At 42.6% G+C, this 13,541-nt stretch overlaps 1 protein-coding gene across 4 annotated transcripts in view; it reads right to left on the bottom strand.

Moving 5' to 3' along the window:
- The window catches only part of LOC310745556 (uncharacterized protein), a 270,786-nt gene that overhangs the window by 206,252 nt on the left and 50,993 nt on the right, over nucleotides 1-13,541 (bottom strand). The gene's annotated exons all lie outside the window — the stretch shown is intronic.

Consider the following 13,541-nt stretch of genomic DNA (forward strand, 5'->3'; position numbering starts at 1 on the left):
AAATGTGTTTTATGACAACTGTTAAATTAATTTATTCAGGAGTAAACTGAAGGAGGATGAGTCCTGTCAGAATGTTGATCTCTTAATTTGTGTGAGGAGGACCTCCCTGAAGGAGGACAAATGCCTGCTCTCACAGGAATTGGCCTCATATGAAGTCAATGCAGCAAAAGGGAGAGCGGGGGGAGGGGGGAGGTTGCGAGAAGGGAGCAAAGCGGTAGGAGGAAAAGTTTAATGTTCAAAGTATTCTGAGTCTCCCAGGTGCATCATCAGGGAGTTTGAAAAGTACAGTGGTACATCAGGTTAAGTACTTAATTCGTTCTGGAGGTCCATTCTTAACCTGAAACTGTTCTTAACCTGAGGTACCACTTTAGCTAATGGGGCCTCCTGCTGCCGCCGCGCAATTTCTGTTCTCATCCTGAAGCAAAGTTCTTAACCCGAGATACTATTTCTGGGTTAGCGGAGTCTGCAACCTGAAGCGTCTGTAACCCGAGGTACCACTGTAAACCGCTGTACATCTCCACTTTTTAATACCTTTTGCTGGGGAGTAGACAAAAGACTGAACTTCTGCATTTGAAGCTCCCCAATGAAGGACCTGGGAGATCCAAAACACTTTGGATATTGAACTCCCCTCCTCCCACTCTCATACCCTCCAACATTTCTCTGATGAAAATAGGGCTGTCCCATTCCATAATGATAATTTTACTATTTATACCCCACACATCTTACTGGGTTGACGCAGCCACTCTGGGCACCTTTCAACATGTATATATAAAATAATAATCCATTAAAGATTTAAAAAAACACCCCGAGATCTCTGGGTATAGGGTGGTATATAAATTGAAACAACAGCAGCAGCAGCAACAACAACAACATTTCCCTATACAGGATTGCCTTTAGATGGCTTGGGGGTCAGATAACTCCATAAAGGTAAAGGTAAAGGGACCCCTGACCATTAGGTCCAGTCATGGCCGACTCTGGGGTTGCGGCACTCATCTTGCTTTATTGGGCAAGGGAGCCTGCATACAGCTTCCGAGTCATGTGGCCAGCATGACTAAGCCGCTTCTGGTGAACCAGAGCAGTGCACGGAAACGCCGTTTACCTTCCCGCCAGAGCGGTACCTATTTACACATTGACGTGCTTTCGAACTGCTAGGTTGGCAGGAGCTGGGACCGACCAAAGGGAGCTCACCCCGTTGCGGGGATTCGAACCGCCGACCTTCTGATCAGCAAGTCCTAGGCTCTGTGGTATATCCCACAGCGCCACCCACATCCCAGAAAACTCCATGCCCTCCGGCATTTCTCCAATGAAAACTGGGACATTCCAGGATCCAATCAGAAACTAGGACAGTTTCTCCAAATCTGGGAAGTCCCTGGTAAATAGGGACACTTGGAGGGTCGGGACTCTGCATACTGTTTTTATACAAAATCAAACCATTGGGACAGCTCTGGCTTGGTGCTATCTACCTTGCATGGCAATGACACTTCAGAGTTTCAGGCTGGCTTCTTTTTCTGGCCTTGGGCATTATAACCTTCTTCAGAAACCCTACCTTTGGTGGGCGATGGCAGGGAGAGCACCTTCTCAACAGTGGCACCTCATTATGGAACATCAACCCTAGAGAGGTCCATTTGGTGCTTTGCTTGTTTCTCCTTTAGCTGCCACGTCAAGATCATTTTGACTTTATCTGCTCTATTACTTATTTTATTGTGTTTTACTGCGGCTCTTGTTTTAAAAAAATTCCTCTGCTTTTGAGATGTTAGTTTTGTTTTGATTTATTTAACATTTTAAGTGTGTTCTATTTTGTACCACATTTAGCGGGCTGATATTCCTCAATAATGCAAGTGGTTTCCCCCTTATACTAATGATTTGTGGTTCTGCTGGATTATTTGATGCATACAAATGTACAGCTGCATGTGCTTGTAGCCCCAAAGGAGGGGCACTGCTGTTATTCTAACAGTGCCATCCTATAGATATGTCTTCTCATATAGAAATCCCATTGAGTTCAGCTAGATTTTCCACCAGATAAAAAAAAAGGTAAAAGGTAAAGTTAAGTCCAGTCAAAGCACTCATCTCGCTTTCAGACCGAGGGAGCTGGTGTTTGTCGACAGACAGCTTTCTAGGTCATGTGGCCAGCAGGACTAAACCACTTCTGGCACAACAGAACACCGTGACGGAAACCAGAGCACACGGAAACACCGTTTACCTTCCCGCTGCAGCGGTACCTATTTATCTACTCGCACTGGTGTGCTTTCAAACTGCTACATTGGCAGAAGCTGGGACAGAGCAACAGGAGCTCACTCCATCTTGTGGATTCGAACCTCTGACCTTCCAATCGGCAAGCCCAGGAGGCTCAGTGGTTTACAGGTGAAACTCGAAAACTTAGAATATCGTAGAAAAGTTGCTTTATTTCAGTAATTCAACTTCAAAGGTGAAACTAATATATGAGATCGACTTATGACATGCAAAGTGAGATCTGCTTCTACTTCTCAGAGGTCCAATCTTGCTCGATTTGGAATCCTTGTTTTGCTGATTCCCTTGAATATTCTAATTTTCTGAGATGGTTAATTTGGGGTTTTCATCAGCTGTACGCCGTGATCATCGCAATGATAACAAATCAAGGCTTGACATATCTCGCTTTGCATGTCACGAGTCTATCTATCGCATATATTAGTTTCACCTTTCAAGTTGGATTACGGAAATAAAGGAACTTTTCCTTGATATTCTAATTTTTCGAGTTTCACCTGTAGACCACAGCAGCACCCGCATTATCCTCCAGATAACTGTGCTTAGCACAGCAGCCTTGCAGCACAACCCTATGCATGTCCACTCATAAGTAGACCCCATTAGGTTCAATGGAGATTCACTTGGGTGAGTAGGTATAGAATTTACTCTGTGGATCTCCATAAAGACAATGTTTTGCAAACTGAGAGAAGCGGGTTGCACATATTTGGAATGAAGAAATATAACGTACTAGAAAATAAGGAACAGCTGGTTAATACATCTTTCTTAAACCCATTGGTTCTGCTTTCTTAACGACACACCTGGCCATCTTTGTTTCCATCACAGTAGGCAAGCTTTCCCCGGCGTGATGATGCCATGATGGGGAACGCTGCATCTATTTTATTTCTGCTATTCATGTAGCCATTAAAAATGCAGACCCTCTCTCGCGGAACAAAGGGAGGGAGAGGAAGGAGTGCAGCTCAGTAGCAAATTATAAACTTTGTACACAAAAGGTCTCAGGTCTCAGCACTACCAGGTGGGAAAAGACTACTGTCTGGTACCCCAAGGAGTCACTGCCAATCAGTGTCCAAAATCCTGAGAGCTAGACAGACCAAATGGTGTGACATGGTTAATAATAATAATAATTTATTTATATCCCACCCATCTAGTTGGGTTTTCCCAGCCGCTCTGCGTGGCTCTCTACAGAATATTAAAAACATGATAAAACATCAAACATTAAAAACTTCCCTAAATAGAGCTACCTTCAGATGTCTTCTAAAGGTCAGATAGTTGTTTATTTCTTTGACATCTGATAGAAGGGCGTTCCACAGGGCAGGCGCCACCACCAAGAAGGCCCTCTGCCTATTTCCCTGTAGCTTCACTTCTCGCAGGGAGGGAACCGCCAGAAGGCCCTTGGAGCTGGACCTCAGTGTCCGAGGCTGAATGATGGGGGTGGAGACGCTTCTTCTGGTATACTGGGCTGAGGCCGTGACACTTTGACTTGTGCTCATAAATTACTACCCCTTCTTAATTGGGGTTGGGGGGAAGCTAGAATGCAGAAAAATTGGTAGCTACGCTGCTATAATGTTTGGCAAAAGAAAGCAACACGCCAGAAAATTTATGCAGCCCTCCTGCTTCTTTTATGCTCCTTGCAGAAATATACACCATGCCTAACACGGGGCTGCCGGTGCAAATATGTTGTCAACAATACGCGTTCCAGTGTGTGCCTGGAAATGAGATGGGCCATGCACACAAGTTCTGCATTCCTGGGCACACTGTCTGCTCTTCAGATTAGCACAAAGGTCTGAAGAGGGTTTTGAAGTGCAAGCAGTCATTTAGAAGCTTGCTCTGCATCTGAAAACCCTAAGGCGGCAAGGTTCCCTCTCATGAGAGCCAATGTAGTGTAATGGTTAGAGAGTCAGACTATGACCTGGAAGAGCAGGGTTCGAATCCCCACTCAGCCGCAAAGCTCACTGAGTGACCTTGGACCAGTCACTGCTTTACAGGCTAAGTTACCTCAATTAGTTAAATGCAATTAACAAACAAACATTTTGTATGCACTTTCCCCATTAAATGTGCATTTTTCAATGCATTTCAACAACGACAATAATTTTATTATTTATACCCCACCCATCTGGCTAGGTTTCCACAGCCAATCTGGGCGGCTTACATAGCATATAAAAACATAGTAAAATTTCAATGCTTTTTGACACATTTTTTTTCTCCCTAAAATATGCTGTCTGAATACTCCCCCTCCCCCCGCAACACACAGAAAATTCCTATTTTTCTTCATGTTTTGGGGAGACTTAAACTGCATTGCAACATCTGGAGCTTGCTTCTGAGTAGACATGCACAGGATCGTACGATAAATATATGTTTATGACTTGCAAAGGAGACCATCAAGTTGGAATCATTCCTAAACCTTGAAAGTTCCATTAAATATTACAAAACAGTTCTGAGACCAAAGATGGCATTGAAATGTTCCCTCTCCTGCTACTAAAAGTTTTCATAGCCTTTTACAAGGAATATAATGAAGATGTAAATTATTTTGGAGCTAATTAACTCCACCTGTTTATTTCCTTCAGTGTTGAAAGGTGTCACCCCAGGTAATAATTACTGAAAATTGCATACTACTCTTTTGCTATAATGGAGGGAAATTGCTTTAGGAGATTAAGGAAATGGAAACGTCATTGAGAAAGTTTTTTTTTTTTAAGTTAAAAAAAATCTTAGTTTAAAAGTACAGTTGAATTTGTGGTAATGATTTTTGCTGTAATTTGGTAATTATTTAAAATGCATTTGCTGAGTCTCCTAAATATCATGCATTAAAATTGCACACAAAACTAGGCCTAGGAGACGCTTTTGAATGCTGGGTGCAGACAGTGTGTGCAGCATTTTGTGACTTATGGCATAATTCAATAGTAGAGCTCTGCTTGAAGAATGTCCCAGTTTCACTTCCCGGTATCTCAAGGAAGGGCTGGAACAGGCCTTGCGTGACTAGAGAACTGCTGTCAGTCAGCGTTAAGGAATATTGAACTAGATGGACCAATGGTCAGACTCAGTACAGACTCGTACCTTGGAAGTCAAACACCTTGCAAGTCGAACGTTTTGGGTCCCAAACGCCGTAAACCAGGAAGTGAGTGTTCCGGTCTGCAAACCTTCTTTGGAACCCGAACGTCCAACGTGGGTTCCATGGCTTCTGATTGGCTGCAGGATCTTCCTGCAGCCAATCAGAAGCCATGCCTTGGTTTCCAAACATTTTGGAAGTCAAACGGACTTCTGGAACGGATTCCGTTCGATTTCCAAGGTATGACTTTATGAGGCAGTTTCCTATCCTCCTATTATTCATGGTCTTATTCAGTACAATGAAGCTTCTTGCTTTCTGTGATATTATGCTGTCAGATGAGGTGTTACAAGTGAAAAGTGCCTGCTGAAATACAATTATTTCATGCAGTAAATTTTGTGATGCCCACCAATGACTACCTTTCTTTATTTCAACGCATTCGTAAGCTGCTCAATATTTTTTAAACCTCTCAGCGGTGTACGTATAAAAACAAGATCTGTTAAAATGAAACAAGAAATCGCACTAAAGTTGCTAAAACCAATGCTAATTTTCTAGAAAAACAGGTGAGGGATGAACTCACCATGAACACCTCCCTTGTTCCCTTATAATGGCAATGGTCCCACCTGAGAGGTGTTGGAACTGAGTTTTGGTGAGTTCTGGCTGGGAAAAAGCCCAGGCCAAAACAATATAAAAACAGAAAAGCATACAAAGGCAAATAAAACAGAGATTCAGGGGGATTCATAAACATAAATCAGGGTCCGATTCAGGGAAAACTTGGGCAAAAAATTGAAGTATTTGCAAAGTACCTGAAGCAACTGGCGGTTGTGACCTTAACGTATGACAGAGGGAAGGGCATCCCCTTTGAACACATTGGCAAGCTTTTAATCTGAAAGTGGGTCTGGAAGGGTAACAGGGAGGATTTTTTTTCCCAAAATAACAAACAATATTTGCCTACAAACTGAATACAACTGAAGGTCACACGTTCAACTCTGGGCATCACCAGTTGTTCATTATTAAATTAAATATACCACCCTTTATCCAAAGATCTAAGGGCAGTTTACAACATAAGAAGGACCCCTGGACGGTTAAGTCCAGTCAAAGGCAATTATGGGGTTGCAGCGCTCATCTTGCTTTCAGGCCTAGGGAGCTGGCGTTTGTCCACAGACAGCTTTCCAGGTCATGTGTTCAGCATGACTAAACCACTTCTGGCACAACGGGACTTCGTGACAGAAACCAGAGTGCACGGAAACACCATTTACTTTCCCGCCACAGCAGTACCTATTTATCTACTTGCACTGGCATGCTTTCATACTGCTAGGTTGGCAGGAGCAGGGACAGAGCAACGGGAGCTCACCCCGTTGCGGGGATTCAAACCGCCAACCTTCTGATCGGCAAGCCCAAGAGGCTCAGTGGTTTAGACCACAGTGCCACCCACGTCCCTTTCACAACATAATACAGGGTAAAAGCACAAAATAGTTAAAAACAAAACAGAACAATAACCACCCTCCTAGAAACACATTTAAAAGGCTGTAGGATATTAATGTTATTGAAGAGGAATGTTTTCGCCTGACGCCTAAATATGAAAAATGAAGGCGCCAGGCAAACTTCCCTGGGGAGAGCATTCCACAGACGGGGGAGCCAACTGCAGAAAAGGCCCTTTCTCATGTTGCCACTCTCTGGACCTCTCACGGAGGTGGCACATGAAGAAGGGCCTCACAAGATGATTGCAGAGTCCAGGCCGGTTTTATGGGGAGAGGCGGTCCTTGATGTATTGCAGTCCTGAGAGCCATTTCAAGCTTTATAGTGTCAAAGCCGGCACTTTGAATTGGGCCTGGAAGCTAATTGGGTCAGGATCGGTGTAACATGCTCAAATCATCTTGCCCCAGTGTTGAGCAACCTGGCCACCAAACCTCTGCGCCAACTAAAGTTTCCAACCCAGCTTTAGGAAGTGATAGGAAAGGCCTAAGACCCTGGATGTCTATGACTTCCAAATATTACAAAGTTTTGAAGGAAGGGTTGATACAACCTCTGAAGGAAGTCTGCAATGAGATTATGGAGGGGAAAAGGGCACCCGATACGTGGAGAGAGGCCTACATTACACTTATACCAAAGACAGAGACTGAAAAGACCCAACTTAAAAACTACCGACCCATCTCGTTATTGAATGTGGATTACAAAATCTTTGCTGACATTTTAGCAAAGAGACTGAAAAGAGTTTTGATGGAGGAGATTCACGGGGACCAAGCGGGCTTTCTCCCAAAAAGGCATTTCTCGGATAACGTAAGGAATATAATTGACATTTTGGAAAAGCTGGAAGTGAATATAAACACTAAGGCTGTTTTGATATTTGTGGATGCCGAGAAAGCCTTTGATAACATTTCTTGGAGTTTTATGTTGAAGAACCTCCGGGGGATGGGGGTAGGCCAAGGGTTTGAGAATGGTATAGGTGCAATATACTCTGAACAGAAGGCGAAACTAATTGTAAATAATGTGGTTACAGAAGAGTTCAAGATTGAAAAAGGGACACGTCAGGGGTGCCCTATCTCCCCACTACTTTTTATATCGGTCCTGGAGGTTTTGCTTAATATGATTAGGAGGGACCAGTTGGTTAAAGGGATTCAGGTCGGAGCTAAACAATATAAACTGAGAGCATTTGCATATGATTTAGTACTTACATTGCAAGAGCCAGAAGCTAGCACGAAAAGAGTTTTGGAAATAATTCAAGAGTTTGGTCAAATGGCAGGATTTAAATTGAATAAGTCTAAGACAAAGGTTTTGGAGAAAAATTTGACACAGATAGAAAAAGAAAGGTTTCAGAACGAGACAGGGTTGACTGTGGTTAAAAAAGTGAAATATTTGGGTATAAATATGACAGCTAAAAATGTGAATTTGTTTAAAGATAATTATGAAAAAACTTGGAGAGAAGTGAAAAAAGATTTGGAGATTTGGTCCAACTTAAAGCTCTCCTTGTTAGGCCGTATTGCAGTTATAAAAATGAATGTATTGCCAAGAATGTTGTTTTTGTTCCAAGCATTGCAAATAATTGATAAAATGGATTGTTTCAAGAAGTGGCAAAAAGACATATCTAAATTTGTCTGGCAGGGCAAAAAGCCCAGAATTAAATTTAAGATATTAACGGATTCAAAGGAAAGAGGGGGGTTTGCCCTGCCAGACTTTAAATTGTACTATGAAGCGGCAGCTCTCTGCTGGCTGAAAGAATGGCTGCTTCTTGAAAACACAGACATTTTGGATTTGGAAGGTTTTAACAATATTTTTGGGTGGCATGCATATTTGTGGTATGACAAGGTTAAAGCACATAAAAGTTTTAAAAATCATATTGTCAGAAAAGCACTATTAAATGTCTGGGTTAGATATAAAGACTTGCTGGAAAATAAAACTCCAAGGTGGCTGTCGCCAATGGAAGCTAAGGCAGTTAAAAAGTTAAATATGGAGTCCAAGTGGCCAAGATACTGGGAAATTTTGGAAAAGGAAGGGGACAAACTGAGATTGCAGAGTTTTGAGAAATTAAAAGGGAAGGTGAGAGACTGGTTGCACTATCACCAAATAAATGAAGCGTTTAAACTGGACAGTAAAATTGGCTTCCAGGTGGAAAAATCAAAATTGGAGACAGAACTGTTAGAACCCAGTACTAAGAATTTGTCAAAAATGTACAATTTGCTGCTGAAATGGAATACACAAGATGAAACGGTTAAATCGGCCATGATTAAATGGGCTCAGGACATTGGTCATAATATTTTGTTTGCTGATTGGGAAAAGTTGTGGACCACCGGGATGAAATTTACGGCATGTAATGCCTTAAGAGAAAACATTATGAAAATGATATATAGGTGGTACATAACCCCAGTCAAGCTTGCAAAGATTTACCATTTGCCTGACAATAAATGTTGGAAATGTAAAGAAACTGAAGGTACATTTTTTCATCTTTGGTGGACTTGCCCGAAGATTAAGGTATTCTGGGAAATGATCTATAATGAACTTAAAAAGGTATTTAAATATACTTTCCCCAAGAAACCAGAGGCCTTTCTCTTGGGTATTGTCGGCCAAGGGGTGTTAAAGACGGATATAACTTTCTTTATGTATGCTACAACAGCAGCTAGAATACTCATTGCGAAGTACTGGAAGACGCAAGAGCTACCCACACTGGAAGAATGGCAGATGAAGGTGATAGACTACATGGGTTTGGCAGAAATGACGAACAGAATCCGAAACCAGGGAAGAGAAGCAGCGCAAGAAGAATGGAAAAAATTTAAAGACTATTTAAAGAAATATTACAAAATTAATGAAAGTTAGAATGATGCTGGACTGGAAAGTAAATGGTTACTATTAGCTATGGTTAAGACAAGGAGAATAAGGAAGACTAGTCTAAATTTAAATTAAAATAAGGGAAGATTTGCTGAACAATCGATAAGAATTTGGAATACAGAAAAGGGAGGCATGAGGAAGTCGGGGAAGAAAGGTATAAGAAATTAGGATATGAAATGATACATGTTTTTTGTTCTGTTTTTGTCTTTGTATGTTTATGTATGTTGTGTTTATATGGAAAAAATAAAAATATTATAAAAAAAAAGACCCTGGATGTCTGCTGCCTGCTATAGTAGGCAATACTAATCTTAATTGGCAAGTAGTATGACAGCTTCTTATGTTCCTACTATTAATGTAGACCCCACTGCTGATGAACCTCTACTACAGCCTTCATCAGCCTGTTGCCCTCCAGAGGACACTAGACTGGCAAAGTCTGCTCCAATACGCCAGGTATTATTTGGGGTTTTCAGGGTGTCTATTATTATTATTATTATTATTATTATTATTATTATTATTATACACAACCAAAACTGATCTCTCTCAATATTTTAAAAAGAAAAAAATGTCATAATCATATAGACAAATGTTCAGCATGTTACCTAACCAGGTCGGACGATACTGCTAAATGACCAACACAGCAAGTACAATATTTCATGTTACCTTACTAGTTTCTTGGGTGTCAGGCATCAGAAAATGATTGATCGTAAGCAGCCCCTTACAGCGAAAGTAATACCAAGTACCCTCATGGAAACAGCTTTATTTGAGTATTGCAAGAGGGAGAATGAGAGAGCGGACTGACAGGTACACAAGGTGGGCAGCTAAAAGTATAATGCGTTTTTGCCTCTACCCCCTTTCATAAATCATGATATTCTTTCCAACAAGGTCTGGTTTAGGGGGAAATTACACTTTTTCTCCCTTCGAAACAGGAATGTTCATCACCGGAGTTCCAATCTCGTGAAAAATTATCATGGGGCGGGGGGAGCATAATTCACAACTGATTTATGGCAAAATTGATAGAAGTGAGGGGTTCCAGCCAATCGCTTGCTTCGAAATATCCTCCAATCTCACATCCTGACTAAAAGCTTTGCTCAAAATGGCTTGGGTAATTTAAGTACCAAAACAGAAGGCATTAACCCAGCACACCCCATTAATCATATCAGTTGCTAGGCTAAGGGGAGGCCAAAGGAGGGGGGAGGAGAAGCAGGACTGGAATCACACCTGGAATAACCAGAGAAGACCCTGGGTTTGTTGCGGATGCAACTTTTAACTTCACTGCAACTATCATAAGACTGTGTACGTTTCCAAAGCACAATTCAAAGTGTTGGTGCTGACCTCTAAAGCCCTAAACAGGCTATGGCATATTCCACCGCAAGATGAAGCGATAGTGGTCACAAAATTAGAATGCTTTAAAATGGGTTAGGCAAATTAATGGAAGATAAGGCTACCAACAGTTACTAGTACAGATTGCTATATACAGTGGTACCTCGGGTTACATACGCTTCAGGTTACACACTCCGCTAACCCAGACATAGTGCTTCAGGTTAAGAACTTTGCTTCAGGATGAGAACAGAAATCGTGTTCCGGTGGCGCGACGGCAGCGGGAGGCCCCATTAGCTAAAGTGGTGCTTCAGGTTAAGAAAAGTTTCAGGTTAAGTACGGACCTCCAGAATGAATGAAGTACTTAACCCGAGGTACCACTGTACTATTCCAGAACCAGAGGCAGTAGGCCTCTGAATACCAGTTGTTGGGGAATCCAAGCAGGACAATAATATCGCTGAGAATACCCTGCCTGGGTTTCCCAAAGGCCTTTGGCTAGCTAAGGCGAGGACAGGATGTTGTAGTAGATCGACCTTTGGTCTGATCCAGTGGCGGCGGCAATCATTCAACAGGGTTTATCTCCCTTCCCACGCTTTATAGAAGTCAACTCTCAAAGCGGGTGCTTGAGGCCGAAAATAGGAAGTAGCTCTACTGAAAAACCATCACTGATGCGACACGATACACCTACGGTGTGCGATCTCCCATGACGACTATTTCCTTTGCTGGACCAGGTTGCATGAACAAAAGCTGCCTTGTGTCTAGGTCTTTTGGCATTGCCGTATCTGCACTATAGGCCTCTAGGTCACTTTGATTTGCATGTAGACAAATAAATTAACTGAAGCACACACGCACACACAAAAGCCAGAGCACGCAAACACCCTACAAGATGGAACAGAGTGGCACAAGATGAGAAAGCTGATGAAATATGCCAGACAATTATACAAGTGACTACTTTCCCCAGCAATATGACGAGAGAGAGAGAGAGAGAGAGAGAGAGAGAGAGAGAGAGAGAGAGAGATGTGTGACTTTGAAATGACAGGATTTTGTGCATTTGAAAGCAAGGAGAGAGGGGTGGGGGTGTGGAAAATGAGCAATTACTGGAGATGAACTGATTTCCCTAAACTCTGCAAAGGCTGGGTATGCAACAGCTGCAGCTGTCATCTCTTTAGATGAGGGAATGGAGAAGTGGTCCTTAGTGAGACCCCCTTTTTTAGCATCTCTTGCATCTTGAGATGCAGCAGGGTTAGGGATGACTGGGGAACAAGTGATGGAGGTGGCCCATCCAATTTGTGGAACGTCCTGCCTAGTTTTCCTAGCGCTGATACAGATGTCCTTCTGGCACCAGGCAAAACCAGAAGATTTTAATCCCAGAATATCATGGGTTGTTGCCAACAAAGTTTTACTCAGAACAGACCCATTGGAATTAACATGTTAGACCCATGCCGGTCATGTCCATTATTTTCAATGGCTGTTCTCTAAGGATAATTAATGCAGCACACAACACCATTTTTTATTAACTTCTGGTTCTATTCTCAAGGGTTTTAGTTGGGTTTTATCCAGGTTTGTGTTTATACTGCTGCGATCCAGTTTTCATTATGTATATTAGGCTATCTTTCGTATTTTTGGGAAGCTGTGTAAGACTTTTCTTTTTGAGGGGAAGGCTATACACTTGCACATTTAATTAATCTTACAGTCAGTCAAATGGTGTTTTGCTGTTCAAGTGTGAGATTATCAGGTATATCCCCAAACGACTGCCTCAAAAGGATTTAAATTAAGCCTATTAAGGGACCAGTCCTATGGTCCCTGGGAAGGACATCCCAGCAGATTTCCCCTTCCACCTGAGGAGGAAAGGAGGTGTACCTGTGGAAGCTTCCTTATTGTGGAAGCCTCTGCAGCCATCTCCATCCACTTTCAGTACTCCAGTGGCACAAGGACAAAGAGAGAGAGAGTGTATTGCTATGATGCTTGGATGCTAAAGGATCCAGTGCCTCACCATTTCCTTGGCATGCACCCAGAAAGGCACGAAAAACATGAAAGCCAAAGGAAAGATAAATTGGAGGGGGAGGAGGCAACAGCACCAAAATTATCTGGGAGGATCCAGCCTCTCTCCATCTTCCGCCCAGGTGATCTAAGATATGGTGGTTCCTCCACCACAACTTATCTCTTCCTCACTATAGTGAGACAGCTCTGAGAGGTTGCCATCCTACAGCCACTTACCTTATCATTACATAGGTATATGAGGAACGGCTAAGGGAGCTGGGCATGTTTAGCCTGGAGAAGAGGAGGTTAAGGGGTGATATGATAGCCATGTTCAAATATATAAAAGGATGTCACACAGAGGAGGGAGAAAGGTTGTTTTCTGCTGCTCCAGAGAAGCGGACACGGAGCAATGGATCCAAACTACAAGAAAGAAGATTCCACCTAAACATTAGGAAGAACTTCCTGACAGTAAGAGCTGTTCGACAGTGGAATTTGCTGCCAAGGAGTGTGGTGGAGTCTCCTTCTTTGGAGGTCTTTAAGCAGAGGCTTGACAACCATATGTCAGGAGTGCTCTGATGGTGTTTCCTGCTTGGCAGGGGGTTGGACTTGATGGCCCTTGTGGTCTCTTCCAACTCTATGATTC

The sequence above is a fragment of the Podarcis filfolensis genome (assembly GCF_964270895.1).
Source record: "Podarcis filfolensis genome assembly, chromosome: 12".
Taxonomy (NCBI): domain Eukaryota; kingdom Metazoa; phylum Chordata; class Lepidosauria; order Squamata; family Lacertidae; genus Podarcis; species Podarcis filfolensis.